The sequence below is a fragment of the Eriocheir sinensis genome, chromosome 12, assembly GCF_024679095.1.
Source record: "Eriocheir sinensis breed Jianghai 21 chromosome 12, ASM2467909v1, whole genome shotgun sequence".
Classification (NCBI taxonomy): Eukaryota; Metazoa; Arthropoda; class Malacostraca; order Decapoda; family Varunidae; genus Eriocheir; species Eriocheir sinensis.
In genome coordinates this window covers 11,616,005-11,632,862 of record NC_066520.1, presented here as the reverse complement: position 1 = coordinate 11,632,862, position 16,858 = coordinate 11,616,005, and the positions used below count along the sequence as shown (strand labels likewise).

At 48.6% G+C, this 16,858-nt stretch overlaps 1 long non-coding RNA gene across 3 annotated transcripts in view; it reads left to right on the top strand.

Annotated features, from left to right (window-relative positions):
* The window catches only part of LOC126997404 (uncharacterized), a 74,888-nt gene that overhangs the window by 29,569 nt on the left and 28,461 nt on the right, over positions 1–16,858 (top strand). The window contains exon 3 of one of the 3 annotated variants that reach the window (XR_007752090.1): positions 4,848–4,985. This is a non-coding gene — a long non-coding RNA (uncharacterized LOC126997404). Of the gene's footprint in view, positions 1–4,847; positions 4,986–11,643; positions 11,695–16,858 lie in introns of those variants that run through there. The other 2 variants (XR_007752092.1, XR_007752091.1) reach the window with 2 other exon arrangements.

The window sequence follows — 16,858 nt, the reverse complement described above, 5'->3', positions numbered from 1 at the left end:
GTGTGTGTGTGTGTGTGTGTGTGTGTGTGTGTGTGTGTGTGTGTGTGTGTGTGTTATGTGATGACTTTAGGCTCGTAGCTCTAATATGCACGTAAGGACACCGAGCAAAGCGACTGGGAAGGCAAGGACGTGAGGGAGAATGGGACGATAAAAAGGACCACTGTGAGAATGAAGAAGGTGAAGGCGACGAAGGAGACTCAAGGCGAGGAGTGAGGCTGTAGCAAGGGCGAGGGCGTGTGTGCATCGATCAGGGTGGGTGTGAGGCTGAGTGGGTGTTGGGGCGGCGGGTGTCCTCCAGGGGGGAGGGCGGGGGACGCAGGCGGCCTATCGCTCCCCCCTCTGATTAATCTGACTTAGCTTTTTATCACTGACATTCATAGTCATTCTGTGTGGGGGTGGGGAAGGGGGGTAGGGGTCTCTCTCTCTCTCTCTCTCTCTCTCTCTCTCTCTCTCTCTCTCTCTCTCTCTCTCTCTCTCTCTCTCTCTCTCTCTCTCTCTCTCTCTCTCTCTCTCTCTCTCTCTCTCTCTCTCTCTCTCTCACACACACACACACACACACACACACACACACACACCACACACACACATACACACCGCTCCGGTAGCTCAGTGGTTCAAGCTCTGCGCTACCAGGCTGGGCGGCCTGGCGGCCGAAGTTAGAGCCCCGCTCAGACCGGGAATTTTCCACTGACAAGGAGTGGTTACTGTTCTTCCTTGAGCAAAGGGGATAGGATGTTTGGTGTGTGAACGTCCCGGCAGTACCCAGAGATCGACTAAATGAGGTTGCCCTAATCGGGAGGGTACTTGCTGGCGATGATGAGTCCAGCCAGGCCGTGGTGAATTACACACACACACACACACACACACACACACACACACACACACACACACACACACACACACACACACACACACACACACACACACACACACACGGGAGTTAGTCAGGGCCGCCCAGACCATTATCCTCGCCTCCACCTTCACCTGTCCTCTGATCAGGTAATTAATACTTCCTTAATTTGTTTGCCGGCCGAGGGTTCCGACACCTGGCGTAATTACTCTACCTGGGAGTCGCAGGCAGGTGTGCTTAATGGTCTATTGTCCGACCCTGCGCGAATGCTTCTTTCAATTAACGTAAATTTAGCTTATAGTGTAAATAAGACATTGTGTTCGCGCATTTAATTCCGGGAGGAGGCCATTGTCAGGGGCGCAAGTGGGTTGGTAAATAGACACAGGGAAACAATGGTGGCGGCGGGGCAGGTGGCGAGCCCGTGCAAAGGGAGGCAGGTTTATCCCGATGCCTGCCGCTGAAGTGGGAGTGGCGGCGCGGGAGTGTGGGGACGGGAATACCAAATAGTCTAAAAAATAAATCCTTTCGTTGTATAGTTATTATAGTTTATGTTGTTATTATTAGTTATTCTCTTTATTATTATTATCACCAATATTATCGTCTTTGTTATGTCAGTGCGAATATGTACAGTGTATTGAAACTAATGAACAGTATTGTAGGCATTTATTGTTCTGTCTCTCTCTCTCTCTCTCTCTCTCTCTCTCTCTCTCTCTCTCTCTCTCTCTCTCTCTCTCTCTCTCTCTCTCTCTCTCTCTCTCTCTCTCTCTCTCTCTCTCTCTCTCTCTCTCTCTCTCTCTCTCTCTCTCTCTCTCTCTCTCTCTCTCTCTCTCTCTCTCTCTCTCTCTCTCTCTCTCTCTCTCTCTCTCTCTCTCTCTCTCTCTCTCTCTCTCTCTCTCTCTCTCTCTCTCTCTCTCTCTCTCTCTCTCTCTCTCGGCGTGAAGTCTACGAGGATACGCAAGAGAGCAGAAAATGACAGCCATATACCAGCGGGAGGGAAAGTGCTGCCGAGGGAGGGGAGGGAGGAGGCGAGGAAGGAGGCGAGGGCGTATATAGTAGTCATAACAATTGTAGTGAGACAAGGAGGAGGCTCGTAAGGGGTGGGAGGGGGTGGGTGTACGACAGCAGACGAAGGGGAGGGTGAACGGAAGGAGGGGATGCAGGGGGAGTGGGAAGTAAGGATGAGGGGGGAGCGGGACAATAACACAACAGAGCTCCTTCGCATTGGTCACGGTGGCGATCGAGAGTCGTTGGCAATATTGGGTCTAATCTTGTGGGAATTCGAACTGCGGAGAGACATGGAGGGCGATGCCTTGCTCCGGGATGGGGAGGAGGGAGTGTCCTTATCGGGGATGAGGGAGCAAGGGCCAGAGGAGGGACGAGGCTTACAGAAGGACAAGAATTAAATGAACCGAAACAAAGAGGAAGAAGAAGAAAAGGAAGATAAAACTAAAGAAAAAACTACAGAAAATGAATGCACAATGCTTGTCCTGTTTTTTCAAAAAGGACATTTGTTTTCTCAAAGGGAAAATATTTGTTATCAATATCATTATTATATTAGTATTATTAGAAGTTAAAGGTGACTCAAAGAGTCTTTACCTTGTGTAGTATTGTTTTAGTGCAAAAGTAGGAGAATTTACATTTGGAACAGTTTCTGATAGTTATGTAATAGTTTATTAAAAAGTAACAGACTTCCAACACACACACACACACACACACACACACACACACACACACACACACACACACACACACACACACATGCCCGGCTCCGTCTGCCTCTAATTGGAACTATTAACAAAACCAACACACACACGCGGCCGCTGATTGTCGCGGGGACCCAATCCTTCCAGGGCGAGGAAGGGGAGGGGAGGGAGGAAGGGAAGGGGAGGGAAGGGAGGGGAGGGGAGGGGAAGGTCAGTTGTGGATGGCGCCTCTGAGGGGAGCCACTCGACCTCCCTCTCCCCTCGTGCTAAACTACTCTCTTTGAAAATTTCTTTTATATTTTAAGTTTCGAGTTTATTCCGTGAGAGGATGTTTGTGTCGCAAGGTTGTGGGTGTATCTAATGGGCGTGTGAGCGGCGGGCGTGGGGGCGGGGGGCGTGGGTACTGCCGGCGCGGAGGGGCCAAGAGAGGCAGAGTTTTTCGCTCCGTTGATCACCGTCAGTTTTGGCGCCAAATCTGGGCTGAACGACGCCTGAGACACAGTGTTCGAGTCCTTTGTGACGGCTTGGCCTGTCTTGCCAAGTCGTGGAGGCAGTTCGAGGAAAAAAATCTGTTGCACTGAGTACTGTGGGAGGGGAGGGGCAGGGGCAGTGGGGGGGAGGTATTGCGGGCCTGTAGGGGGGCTCCAGGAATGACCGTGTGCGCGGCGCCCTCGTGGCTCAGGTCACGCGAGGGGGAAGCGGACGCCGCCGATGCTTGACTCAGGGCGGGTCTGGAGACGACAAGCGGAAGGTTCCGGGGACAAAGAAGAAGAAAATAAGGAATTACGGCGGGAACCGAACAAATTCCTCCCCGGGAACGGAGGGGCGCGGGAATTCTAAAATGCCACCGATCCCGACCAAGAATGAGCAGAATTTTAATGGAGTTAACGCTCTAAAAAGACGCGACTAACAGGATTTATTGGGAGCTGGGAGACCAACCGCTGGCCATTTTTGACGCAAGAGAAACTGAACTGGATGAGGCAAAAGGAGAAGGCGGAGGCGGAGTAGGAGTAAAAGGAGGAGGAGGCGGGAGAGAGGAACCGAGAGGAAGGAGAATAGGAGACTGAGGGTAAAGGAAGGATCAGAAATACAAAAAAGACTTAAATTTAAAAAAATCGCATGTAGAAGAAGAACGAATCAGATGAAAGGCAAAAGAAGCGTGTCATAGGTTCAGGGTGGAGGAGGATGTGGAGGGAAGAAAAGGAAAGTAAATTGTCTTGAGCAGGTTAGCAGGGAAGGGAACTGCTCTCCTTTCTGCTGATCACTCAACCATCAGAGTGGGTCAAGAGGGGAGGAAAGGGTCGTTAGCATGTCCCTTTTTCCTCTCAGTCCTTCCTTTCCCTCCCTCTCTTCCTTTCCTTCCTTTTCCTTTCCGTCTCTTCCTTTATTTTCCCTTTCGCCTGTCTGTCCCCTCCCTTCTTTCCTCTGCCCTTCTTTTCCCTCCTTTCCTTAATTTCCTTACTATTCCTTTCTATTTTCCTTTATTTTCCCTTTCACCTGTTTTTCCCCTTCCTTCCCCTTTCCTGTCTGTCCTTCCTTTCCCTCCCTTTCTTAATTTCCTTCCTATTCCTTTCTATCTTCCTTTATTTTCCCTTTCGCCTATCTCTCCCCATCCTTCCCCTTTCCTGTCTGTCCTTCCTTTCCCTCCCTTTCTTAATTTCCATCATATTTCTTTTCCATTTCTTCATTTATTTTTCCTCTCGCCTGTCTGCCCCTTCTTTTCCCTTTACTCTCTATCCTTCCGTTTCCTCCCTTTCTTCATTTCTATCCTATTTCTTTCCATGTCTTCATTTATTTTCCCCTTCGTCTCTATGTCCCCTCCCTTCCCCTCTCTTTCCCTCCCATGTGGTTCGACAGACTCGCTTAATTGTGGCTCCCGTGATCAAGGCTAATCAGATTTCTATTCCGATCACATGGAGAGAAGGATGAGAAGGAAGCGGAGTAACTTAAGGGGAAGGCAGAATGAGAGAGAAAGGAGGAGGATTCTTGAGATTCGTGTAGGTAATGCCAGAGGTTCTTAGTGGCACAAGTACACCTCAGGCAATCCCTCAGGCCGCCTTGTCCCCTAAACCTTCCTCTTCTATCCGTCACTCGAGGAGAAGTCACCAATCCTCATCTGGAGTAAATAAAGCCGACGATCAGATCTGGAGGAAGTCTGGGAAAAAAAGAGAAAATCCGCAGATAATGAGCTTACGGCGAGGGGGGGGAAGGTACATGCCAGGCCCCAGCGCCAGCTTATGACCAAAAAACACGACGGCAAGACCAAACTTTGAGACCTTTTCCTTGCTTTCCAGTGCCAAAGGCTGTCCGCGGTTGATCTTCCTCTCGATGAGCTGTTGTTGCGCGGCGCAGAGCACTCCTAGCTCAAAGATTCCTCGCCGCCGCCAAGTCCCAACGAGAGGGTTCTTTCGCCTCCTTTGTCACCCCCAAAGGTAGGTATTCCCTGAGAGCCCGTATTGATGTTCACGATAATTCTTCCTAGCTTCTGTCGCCTTCCCTCTTCTGTCTGTCCCTCCTCGCTTCTGTCGCCTTCCCTCTTCTGTCTGTCCCTCTCTCCAATCTCCTTATATTTCTTGCCGATTGCGATCCACTTCTTAACCTCACATCTGTTTCTTTACCGCTGCTCGTCTATCCCGGCACCCCGCCTCCTCCTTCGCCTCAAGTGCTCGACGTAATTGGTGGAGTTTTTGCCTCCATCTGAACCTAAACAGCTTACGTGTCTCGGCCTGCGGTTGTAATGCTGGAGATAATTCTTGGGTCGACCCCCGGGACGTAGATTATGGCTTAAGTGGCGGCGGCGGCGGTGGTTTATGTGCGTTGCCTCAAAAGGGAATCTGTGGCTAAGTGACCCGCAGTGCCATGGTGAGTTACTTGATAAGAAGAAAAACCTTTGAAGATCCAGAGTTTTGGCTCGGAGGGAAATAATGTATCATCTTTTTCTGAGAAGGGCGACAGCGTCTGCGCGAGGGGCTTACAGGTCGCTTTGTGCTATAGGATCCTGAAGATATATATCCGAGGTCCGTCACTCTTGCACCTATCACTGTCCTCGGGGCGCCGCTGAGCAGGTGCTCGTTGGTCTCGTGACGAGGATAGAGAGGGAATCAGGGTTCGAAAGTTAATGGCTGGAGACAAATTGACTGTTACGACTCCTTTTATTAAAGCACCGCCACTCCACACTCGGCCTGTCCTTCCTTCCCGGGATGTCACGTGACTAACCTGAATGAAAAGTAGAGTTTAGACGAAACGATAAAAGCAGCAATCGCGCGTGCGCGTGCGTACACACACACACACACACACACACACGTGCGCGCGTGAGAGCGAGGTTGATGAGTGAAAACAACGCCTCTCACCAGCCTGCAGGTCACAAGGGGTGAGAACAAATTTTAATCAGAGCCACATCCGGCAGAAAACACTCGCATGTGTCATCCCGGCGGGGAAGGTCGTGTGTGTGTGTGTGTGTGTGTGTGTGTGTGTGTGACCTTCCCGGGGCGGCCCACATCCACTGCTGCTGTGGTTCTTGATCAATAGCTACCCTGCTGTGACACCCAACACCCTCACCACCACCACCACCACCACCACCACCTCAAACAATACATCTACCACAACCACTGTTATCCACAACACCATCCCAACACCCCTATCATTACCACCACCACCACCACTATCACCCCCCCCACCCAAACACCACCTCTACCACAACCACTCCAATCCTCTACATCACCCCCACCTCCCTTATCACTACAACCACCTTCATTGCCACAATCATCACCACCCTTACCATAGCCACCATCACCGTTACCACTCGTCCACCACCACCACTACCACCACCACCATTACCACTTCCCACTTCCTCTCGCCAACAGCCGCCCGATAACAGCTGCATATTGTTATTCTTATCATTGTTGTCATCACCACCAGCATCACTGACAGGTTTTTCTCATCGTAATCTCATGTTACAACCGAAACCTTGAAAAGATATGAAAACACGGCAACACCAGCAGCCGAAAAAAAAAAAACAGCAATATTGATAATTTCAAGAATAATGAAAACCACCACCACCACCACCGCCACCACCCCCCCCTCTGACGTAACCCTCCCCCCCACAGACATAGATCGGCGCCTCTTAGTCTCCGATATAACTAATTTGAACACTTTAGACTGAAGAGAGAGTGAGGAAGTGAGGGTATTAGGGAGAGGAGGGGAGGAGGTGGTGGTTCGAGGGGAGGAATGGAGGGTTGGAGGGAGGGAGAGAGAAGAGGAACCTGATCGCCTCCTCCCTCTCCCTTCGTGTCGCCTCAAACACTGCCGACCGCCCCGCTAAGGCTTCCCTCGGCCGACTGCGATATGCTGCGGCCCCTCCAGCCTGCCTATGCCTGCCTACCTCCACGCAGCCCCTCCCTTATCCCCCCCTCACCCGGCTCACTCTCCTTCCACCCTTTGCAACCCGTACTTCCTCCTCCTCCTCCTCCTCCTCCTCCTCTTTCCAAGCCATTCACTACACTGCTATACTGCCGCCTCGTCTTGGTCACCCTTCGTCATGTCTTCTGCTGATAATGCACTGCTCCAAAATTTACATGTGTGTGTGTGTGTGTGTGTGTGTGTGTGTGTGTGTGTGTGTGTGTGTGTGTGAGGTATTGGTAGGGGTGCTAATGGAAGGGATGCAATAAAGGCTTAGGCTGAGGTTGGGTTGTATGGGGTAGTGTCGGTGGGGGAGATTTACATGGGGCTGACTTTAGGGGTTGGGGGTATGATGGAAGGGTTGAAAGACCTTGAGATTACTTATAGGATGTGGCTGGGTGAGGTGGAATACAGGAAGTGGTAATGGGACAGCGAAGTGGATGGAGGGAACGATGTAAGGATGACGAGGCGGTTATGTGACGATAAGAATGCAGTGGTAGAGGAGACATATGGAGTGGCATAGGAAGGGGCGTAATGGGTGGGATTAGAGAGTGATTTCAGGAAAGGGGTTCAAGGGGATATGTGAAGGAAAGGAGGTTACAAGGAAGGTGTGTGATAGATGCAGAAGGAGGGGTGTGACAGCAGGGGTGTGAGGGTAGGGGGTAGCACGGGGTTATAGAGGCAGGGGTGTGAAGATAGGGGCAGGGGGGGGTGCAGGGGCAGAGTTGTGAGGGCAGGGGTATGGGGGGGGGGTGAGGCAGGAATGTGAGGGTAGGGGTTTGAGGCAAGGGGGTCAGGAGGATGTGTGAAGGAAGCGAGGTGCAAGGGCAGGGATATGGGGGTGCTGAGGCAGGGTGTGAGGGCAGGGGCGGCAGGTGTCAGGGTGCAGCTGATGGAACCCCGCTGGCACTCCAGGGGCTCTTTGTCCTCAGCGTCATACTCAGTGCCACCCGTATCCTCTTCCTCCTTTCTGTTCCCCTCCTGGTTATCTCTCTCTCTCTCTCTCTCTCTCTCTCTCTCTCTCTCTCTCTCTCTCTCTCTCTCTCTCTCTCTCTCTCTCTCTCTCTCTCTCTCTCTCTCTCTCTCTCTCTCTCTCTCTCTCTCTCTCTCTCTCTCTCTCTCTCTCTCTCTCTCTCTCTCTCTCATATATATATATATATATATATATATATATATATATATATATATATATATATATATATATATAGCCACACACACACACACACACACACACACACACACACACACACACACACACACACACACCTTTCCTTTTCTTCACCTCATTACCGCCAGGCCGCTCCTGCCCCATCACCCCGTCCCATTCCTCAGCTCCACATCACCTCAAACGCCCCTAAAAACGCGTGTCGCCAGCCTCGCACCACACCCCACACCTGGTCACCACATCTCTTGGCACCTGCTCGCCGGGTGGCATTGAGGGCGAACACATAGGGAGGCACTGTTAGGGTGGCACTGTGGCGGGGCGTGATGGAGGAGTCCGCTGCTTTCCCCGGCACCTCCCGCCCCGCTGATCACTGCCCCTCCTCGCCTCGTTCCTCACCTCGCGCCCTCTCCACCATCCCTTACCTGACGCCCTCCTGACACTCCAAAAGTAACCTGGCGGAGGCGCAGACGGCAGGGAACAGTTGTGTCGAATTATAGCGGCGCAGAGGGCGACAGTCACAGACGGCGCTGACTTTTTTGTTCTAATTTACCGTTCTCTTAATTGGCTGGCGATCGTTACTCAGATCTGTGTGTGAACGCGGCACAGAGCGACGCCAGTGTGTGTCGCCGTGTGCCCCGACATTACCGAAACGTGTTGGCCTGCTTCTTGCCGCGGGGTAAAACAAATGTATAAATAGATAAACACGTAAAAAACGGGCTTTCAACTAATGGGATGTGAGTGTGAAAGGTGGCTGATGGTGCTGATTGTGAAGGGCTGGTGGTGGTGGTGGTGGCAGCAGCGTTGGTGGTGGGCGGGATGGTGTTAATGAATATGTAGTGGCGGAGATGGGAGATACAGTGATGGAGAATGGTGTTGATGGTGCCGTGTGTGTTCGAAGACATTAGAGGAAGATAACGAAAACAAATGCAAGAGAGAAAAACGATAATAGAAGAACAACAATGAGAGGAAGCAAACGGAGGATGACTGTGAGTAGGAAGTTGAGGTGACAGGAAAAGAGGACAGTGTACAATGGAAAATAAAGAAGAAAAGGAAATGTGGCAAAGCTGAATGAGAAACAAAAGAGAAGCAGGAAGCGAAGGATAACTGAGTGGGATGATGAGGAGAGATAGGAGAATAGTGTATGATAGAAAATAAGGAGAGGGGGAAAATGTATAATGGAAAATAAAGAAGTAAAAGAAATATGGGAAGTATGGGTGAGAGAAAATAAAAGAGAAGCAGGAAACGAGGGATAACTGAGTGGGATGATGAGGAGAGATAGGAAAATAGTGTATGATAGAAAATAAGGAGAGGGGGAAAATGTATAATGGAAAATAAAGAAGAAAAAGAAATATGGGAAGTATGAGTGAGAGAAAAAAAAAGAGAAGCAGGAAACGAAGGATAACTGAGTGGGATGATGAGGAGAGATAGGAGAATAGTGTATGATAGAAAATAAGGAGAGAAGGAGAGTGTATAATGGAAAATAAAGAAGAAAAAGAAATATGGGAAGTATGGGTGAGGAAAAAAAAAGAAGCAGGAAATGAAGGATAACTGTGACTAGGAAGATGAAGTGATAGGAGAGGAAGAGAGTGTATTATGGGGAGTAAGGAGTGAAGGAGAGTGACAGAAAATAAAGAAGAAAAGGAAGTATGGGAGGGCTGAGTGAGGGAGGAAAAAGAGAAGCAGGAAGTGAAGGGTAACTGTGAATAGGAAGATGAGGTGATAGGAGAGAAGGAAAGAGTATAATGGAAAGTGAAGAAGGAAAAGTATGATAAGGTTGAGTGAGAAAGAAAAATAAGAGGAAGAAGATGAAGGATGACTCTGAGCAGGGAGGTGGTGTGATAAGGGAAGACACTGTATGGTAGGAAAATAAAGAAGGAAAGAAAGTATGGGAAAGTTGAGTGAGAAACAAAAAATGAGAGGAAGGAGACGAAGGATGACTCTGAGCAGGGAGGTGGTGTGACAGGAGAAGATACTGTATGGTAGGAAAATGAAGAAGGAAAGAAAGTATGGGAAAGTTGAGTGAGAAATAAAAAATGAGGGGAAGGAGACGAAGGATGACTCTGAGCAGGGAGGTGGTGTGACAGGAGAAGACACTGTATGGTAGGAAAATAAGGAAGGAAAGAAAGTATGGGAAGCCTGAGTGAGAGGCGAAGCAGGCACATTTTAGGGCACGCTTCAAGCACATTTGTGGGGAAGGAAGTGTGAAGCGGTCCGAAGGTGACGAAGTGTTGCCTCCGTCATTGTCTGCGGCATGAATAGCTGTTTGGTTGCTTCAGTCTTTCTCCACGCTTACTCTTTTTTTCTTTTCTTCCCATTTTTCAGGCCTGACATTTCTTTTGGTGTCTTCTTCCATTTACTCTTCCCTTTTTTTATCTCCGTCTTTATTGTTGTTTTGTTTTTTCTTCCTTCTTTTTCGTTTTCGTTTTTTCATTTTTCATGCCTGACTTTTTTTCTTCGGTCTTCCATTTACTCGTTTTCTTTTCTTAGTCTTAATATGTTTAAGTATTTGTCTGCCTCTTTATTTGTGTGAGTGTGTGTGTGTGTGTGTGTGTGTGTGTGTGTGTGTGTGTGTGTGTGTGTGTGTGTGTACCTCTCTCTCTCTCTCTCTCTCTCTCTCTCTCTCTCTCTCTCTCTCTCTCTCTCTCTCTCTCTCTCTCTCTCTCTCTCTCTCTCTCTCTCTCTCTCTCTCTCTCTCTCTCTCTCTCTCATCTCCCCACCCCTCATTTCCCCCTCTCATCTCCCCCCCTCATCGCCCCCCTCCCTCTCCCCAGCCTCTCCCCTCCGTGTTTCCACCACATTTGGCACCGAGGGGAGACAATAGGGGTGTGTGTCTGGCAGTGGTAATGATGCCTGGCGTGGCACTGAGGCAGGGGGGGAGGGGGGGAAGGAGGAGGAGGGAGAAAGGAGGGAGGCAGGAATGGGAAAGGGAGACATAAGCAAAACAGCAAAATACAGATGTGTAGAGAGGGAATGGACCGACTGGAAGGGAAAATGTAAAGGCCCAACTATCATTATTTTTTTTTCTGTCTATATTTTTCTTTCAATGAGTCCAAGAGTCATGGGAATGTATGTGTGTATGTGTGTGTCCGTATGTGTGGTCGTCAGTCGCTATAGTCGTGGTTATTCGTGGCTTGTGTGGGGGTCGTATTGTCTTTAAGGGGCTCTATAGGTGTCCTTACGAACGGCCTTGAGTACAGCGATGGTCGTATAGGTGGTGTTTGTGCGAAGTGGTAGTTATGGTAGTTTCTTTTTTCTTCTCGTTTCAGATTAGTCTAGTCTTGCATTGCTCCATTGTCTCTGCTTTCTATTTCATATATCGCTCCATTTTTTCACTCATTATTTCATTTGGCTCATAAATTATCATCACTCTGGCTCATCTTTTTGTTCAATCAAGTTTTATTCGGATTCAAGTCCTTCGATTCAACTCCTTCGTGTGAGTCGCGTGAAACGGTTGGTGCGCGTTGGATGCTTCCTTGACGCGTGTTCGAGCAAACGAGTCGAGTCCAAGGAAGTGTTCTCCCCGCCAGTGTCCCGTTGCCTCGCCGCCTCATCGCCACGGCCGCCAGACTCTCCGTTGTGTAAGTCATTTTTTCCGTGTGTTTTTTGGTTTCGGTTTCTGGCTGCCTCTCGAGTTGCTTGGCCATCCTTGTTTTGAGAGTGTGGTGTTTGTTGTTTATTAGAGTTCTTCAAAGTACTCAACGCGATCGTCTATACAGTGTCGCGGGACTCTACTTACTAGTGAACAAGTCACCACCAGAACTTGAGTTAAAAGACTGAGAGGTCACCCGTAATACACACTGGTTTATACCTGAGCCGTAATGGTATTGACTTGTATTTCGGCCCCTCCTCTACCTCTTCATAGGAGCAGTGAGTAGCGGGCTTTTTTTCACATTTGTTACCCATTTTTATGCCCTTGAACTGACTCCTCTGCTGTAAAAAAATTAAAAAATAAGCTAAAATTCGTCGCATTAGGAAAAGTTTGAAGACCACTGGTGCAGAGTGACGGCGACTCGTGACTCGCTAACTGCCACTCCTGGTCGATTGCTGTTAGTCTCCCCGGTGTCTGCGCTCCGTATTTTCTTGGCTCGTATCCCGTGGCGTGTCAGTCCTCAAGTACAAGGCATAATTTTTTCCTTACTTCAGACTCAATTTCTCCTCAGTACGTCATTATGAATTCGATTTAGTTTTTCATCTTTCCCCGGGTCTTGGCTGACCACTCAAGCTTAGCCACACGCATCACCCGGGGACGTCCGGCGATGTGGTGGACAGCCTGTTGGATTTGGGCTCCTTGGTGCCGGGGGGGGGCATGGGAGACTGGCCAAGTGTGGATGGTGTGGTGCCGCGCATGAACGCCCGGTGTTCACAGATATGATGTTCCTAAAGTGTCTGGAGGAGGGAGGCAGGAATGGGAAAGGGAGACAAACAAAACAGCAAAATACAGATGTGTAGCAAGGGAATGGACAGACTAGAAGGGGGACAATGATGTAAAGGCCCAACTATCATTTTTTTTTTCTTATCTGTGTATATTTTTCTTTCAATGAGTCCAAGAGTCATGGGAATGTATGTGTGTATGTGTGTCCGTATGTGTGGTCTTAAGTTTTATTAATTATTTTTATTGTAGGAGATGAAACTGGTAGAGAGGGAGGAGTGCGGACTCTATAAGTTGCCTGTTCAGTAGCCCTCAGACACCTGAGACGCCGATAAAGAGAAAATGAAAGTGAAGGCGATGAGAGTTCCTGAATAAGAGGAGATTGGGAGTGGCCGTACTTTTATGTGGTGGATGTTTCCAGCTTGTCACGGGGGGGAGCTGTGTTCCTGTATAAGATTTTTCTTGGGACTGATGATAATTTTGTGTGGTGACTGTTCCCAGTGTGTGTTAAGGGGGTGGGGGATGTTTTGAGTCCCTGAATAAGACTTGTTTGGGAGTGAGGTAACTGTCGTGTGGTGCTTGTGGTGTTTATACTGTTGTTTGTTTTCTTCTGTCAATACTTCAATTTACGTCTTCCTCAGCCCTCAGGGGACGTCTAGGGCCGCCAGATGTCACCCCGGTGCTGCTTTGCGGTGGGAAGTGCAGAGAAATACTAATGATAGTTATTAGAAGCCATTTGTACTGTTAAACGTCTTTGTAATATTTCCTTTCTCCTCATAATCACTTTTAATAAGGCAGACGATGACTTCCCGTGAATAATTTTCCCATTTTCTTTTAGGCACTTATCATATTGTAATTACATTCGGCACTTTTTTAATGTTTCCTCAATGCGTCCTTAGCGTTGTCAATATGAAAAAAAGATTATCGCAGTGTTCTAACTCAAACATAACAGCCTTTTTCGTCGCTCATGTTAGGAAATACTGAACACTTATATTAAGGCTACGTAACTTTTCCATTTAGGGCCACAAGGAACGCCAGCTCCTTCTGCTCCTGTGTTACGTAAGCCGGTGCGGTGACAAGGGCGCGCTGGGATGGCTCAGGGCAAAGACGTCGTGCCCTAGATACTTTTTTTTATTTAAGGATTTCAGTAGCTTTGACATGATGAAAAACCATGCACTTCAGGGAGGCAGATATTCATCAGCCTAGCCCACTCACCTTAAGTTTATCACAGAGTTAAGTCTGCTAACACGTTCAAATACAAAGTGAATTCCGTTTTCTGTAGCGTAACAATCATATATAATTACCCTCAGTCGGTATTGTTCTCATAATCATTCACAATTAACTATCTTCTTCTTGTTTCATCATATCAGTTAGCCAAACCTCATTTATGTTAATTACCAATGTTTCATTTTATAACCCTTATCCTTAATAGGTAGATTAGCAATTTATTGTATTCACACTTACTCTTCCGGTTCTAAATATCACACTGTACTAATTTCTTAGCTATTTATGTATTTCTTAGTTATTTATGTATATTACCTGATTTTTTTTAGTTTTCCCTCTCCTCCTCACGAAGCGTTGTCACCTAACATGTCCCTAAGATGGTCTGCCCGGCCGTGTTTGCCACTCAGCCTCTGTCCGCCTCGTCCTTGGCCTTGCGTCGCCTCCTCGTCGGCTAATGGAGAAGTCGTGCCGCTGCCAGGCGATGGTGGCGACGGCACGGGCAGAGGGCGCCGTCAGGAGGGTCCTCGCGCCTCTCACCTCCGCCGCGTCGCCGTAAATATGGGCGTAATTAAACACTGGAGGACGAATAAAGTTGTAAAGAGTGGCGAGGGGAAGGGTGAGGGTGGAGAGTCTACGGGCGCCGACGGGGGGCGGGTGAGGGAGGGGAGAGGGAGAGCGGCCAAGAGAATGTGAAGTCAGGAGGAAGGAGAGAGATGGAGAAGAGGAGAAGCGGTAGTGGTGAGGAATATTAATGGGTAGAAAGAGACGGAAGGGGAGGAGGGAGGGTAGGAAGGGAAGGGTGTTCGGGGGTGGTAAGCAAGCGTGGTATTGTGGCGAGGTGATTGGCCTGGCTCGCAACAGACGATGAAAAGGAGAAAACACAAGAGTAAAAGAGGTGTATGGGGTGGTCTGGGCGGAGGAAACAATGAAGCACAGGGAGCGTAAGTGATGGGGTGTGAAGGAGGTAGAAGGGGCGTGAAGACAGAGCTCCCAGACGGGAAGAAAGGAGTGCAAGGAGAGCGTGAAGAGGGAACAGAAAATTAATAATGGAGAGGCGAAGGCGACACAGAAGAGGGAACGGGGTGAAGGGAGGGAGGAAGGAAGGGAGAGGGAGAGAGTAGCAAGTGGCCTTCTTGTGTGTTCTCTCCTCCCTCTTCAGTCCCTTCTTCAGTCCCTTCTTCAGCAGCTCTTCAACTTCCTTCCCCGCCACTCAAGAGGTCCCTCGCCACAGTGTTACTACTTAGGCGCCGGCCAGAACGTGAGCAACGAGGGGAGAGGAGGGGAAAAGGAGCGGAGGGGCAGAAAAGGGACGAGGAGAGGAAGGGGATAAGGGGATGGCAAAACGGAGAGGGAAGTGAATATGAGAGAAAGGTGTATATGAAAATAGGAGTAGAATTAAGACGAGTTGAGGGACAGACGGTTGACAGGCGAATAGAAACAGGAAAATGGAATAAAAGTGATCACAGAAGTTTTAGAAAGAAAAAAAATGAAGTATAAAAATGATCAAAGAAATGTTTACTCGAAAATAGTAGAATAAAGACTAATATAAGGACAGGGATAACAAGCGAAGAAAATGGAGCATGGACGATTTAGGAAAAAGTAAATAATAATGAAGTATAGGAATTAGAAGAAAGAATGTCATACTTATATAGTCCCTTGAAAAGCCACTTCTTAACTTTTCTGAAATGGTGTATGAGAAAAACCGTCACAAGTGAGTACAATCGACCCTTCAAGTGTTTTAAAATGAATACTGTTTCTTTTTCAATAGGTAACGTTCATGTTTTAAGCGATTCCAGGAACGACACCCTTGACTAAACTATGGGGCCACTGAAGGAGTTTTTTTCCCGCCACTTCTTAACCTTCTTCGACTCCTTTCCCTCTCCCCCCACCTCCTTTCCCTCTCCTCCTCCTCCTCCTCTTTCCCCACCTTCTCCTCTTTTTTCTCCTCCTCCTCTTTTTCCTCCTCCTCCTCCTTTTCCTTTTCCTCCTCTTCCTCCTCCTCCTCCTCCTCCTCTTCCTCCTCCTCCTCCTCCTCCTCTTGTTGGTTATGTTTCACTTTCACCACCATCACCACCACCACCATTACCTCCTCCTTCTCTTGTTCATCTTGTTGCTTCTACACTTCCTGCTTCACCACAACCACCACCACTACCCCTATAGCACCATCCCTACCTCCTCCTCCTCCTCCTTTGACGCACTATTCTCCCACCCACTCCATCATTCACCACCCGTAAGTTCCACCGTCACATTCCTGCCCCATTACATATTACTTCAGTTCATATATTGCCTTTCCTCCCACACCCACACAAATTCACTTTTTCCTACACCCTTTTATCTTTTCGCCCCGTTTCCCTTTTCCTTATCCTCGCCTCTGCCTTACCTACGTTCATGCACTTCCCTCTTCTCTCATCCCCTCCGCTGCCCACGTCTCCGCCTCCTCTCAGTAAGTCTTCAGGGGCGCTCGCAATACTTCTTGATCAAAATTTCTTGTAGAGGTGTAACTCCGGAGCGTTGACGGGACCCTGTTATTTATAAGCTCTCTAACGCACGTGATAAAATTAGTTGAGGCGTCAGAGAGAGACCAAGCGAGAGAGCAAGAGGAAAAGAGAGTAAGGGAGGAGAGGAAGATATCACTGAGTTTTCTGATTTTGGCGATAGAAAACGTAAATGGTTGGTTAGAGTGGTGAATGTGATTGCTGTGGTGGTGGTAATGATGATAATGATAATAGTAGAAGCAGCAGAATGAGATGATGAGCAACAGAAACACCAACGTTGATGATAATAACAGAACGATCAAAATAAAAGTAACGGTGATAAGAAAGCGTCCCTCCACATCTACACCCCAACACTAAACCCTTGACCCTTCCACTCCCCTTCCACTCCCCCAGCACTCCACCTAACCACAATCGTATTTTCCAACAAAAGGACTCACTCTACTCCCCTTCCACTCCCCCTCTAAGAGACATTCCTAATATAACTTTTTTGTTCTTTACCACCATCATCACCACCACCCCCGCCGCCACATAATTCTCCTCCACCCTCCACCTCACCTCACCCCTTGCTCTTCCTGCCTCCTATTTTCTAACTTCTCCTCCCACCTAAATTTGTCCCCCCTCCACACTCTCCCCCTTGCAATATCATTTACTTCC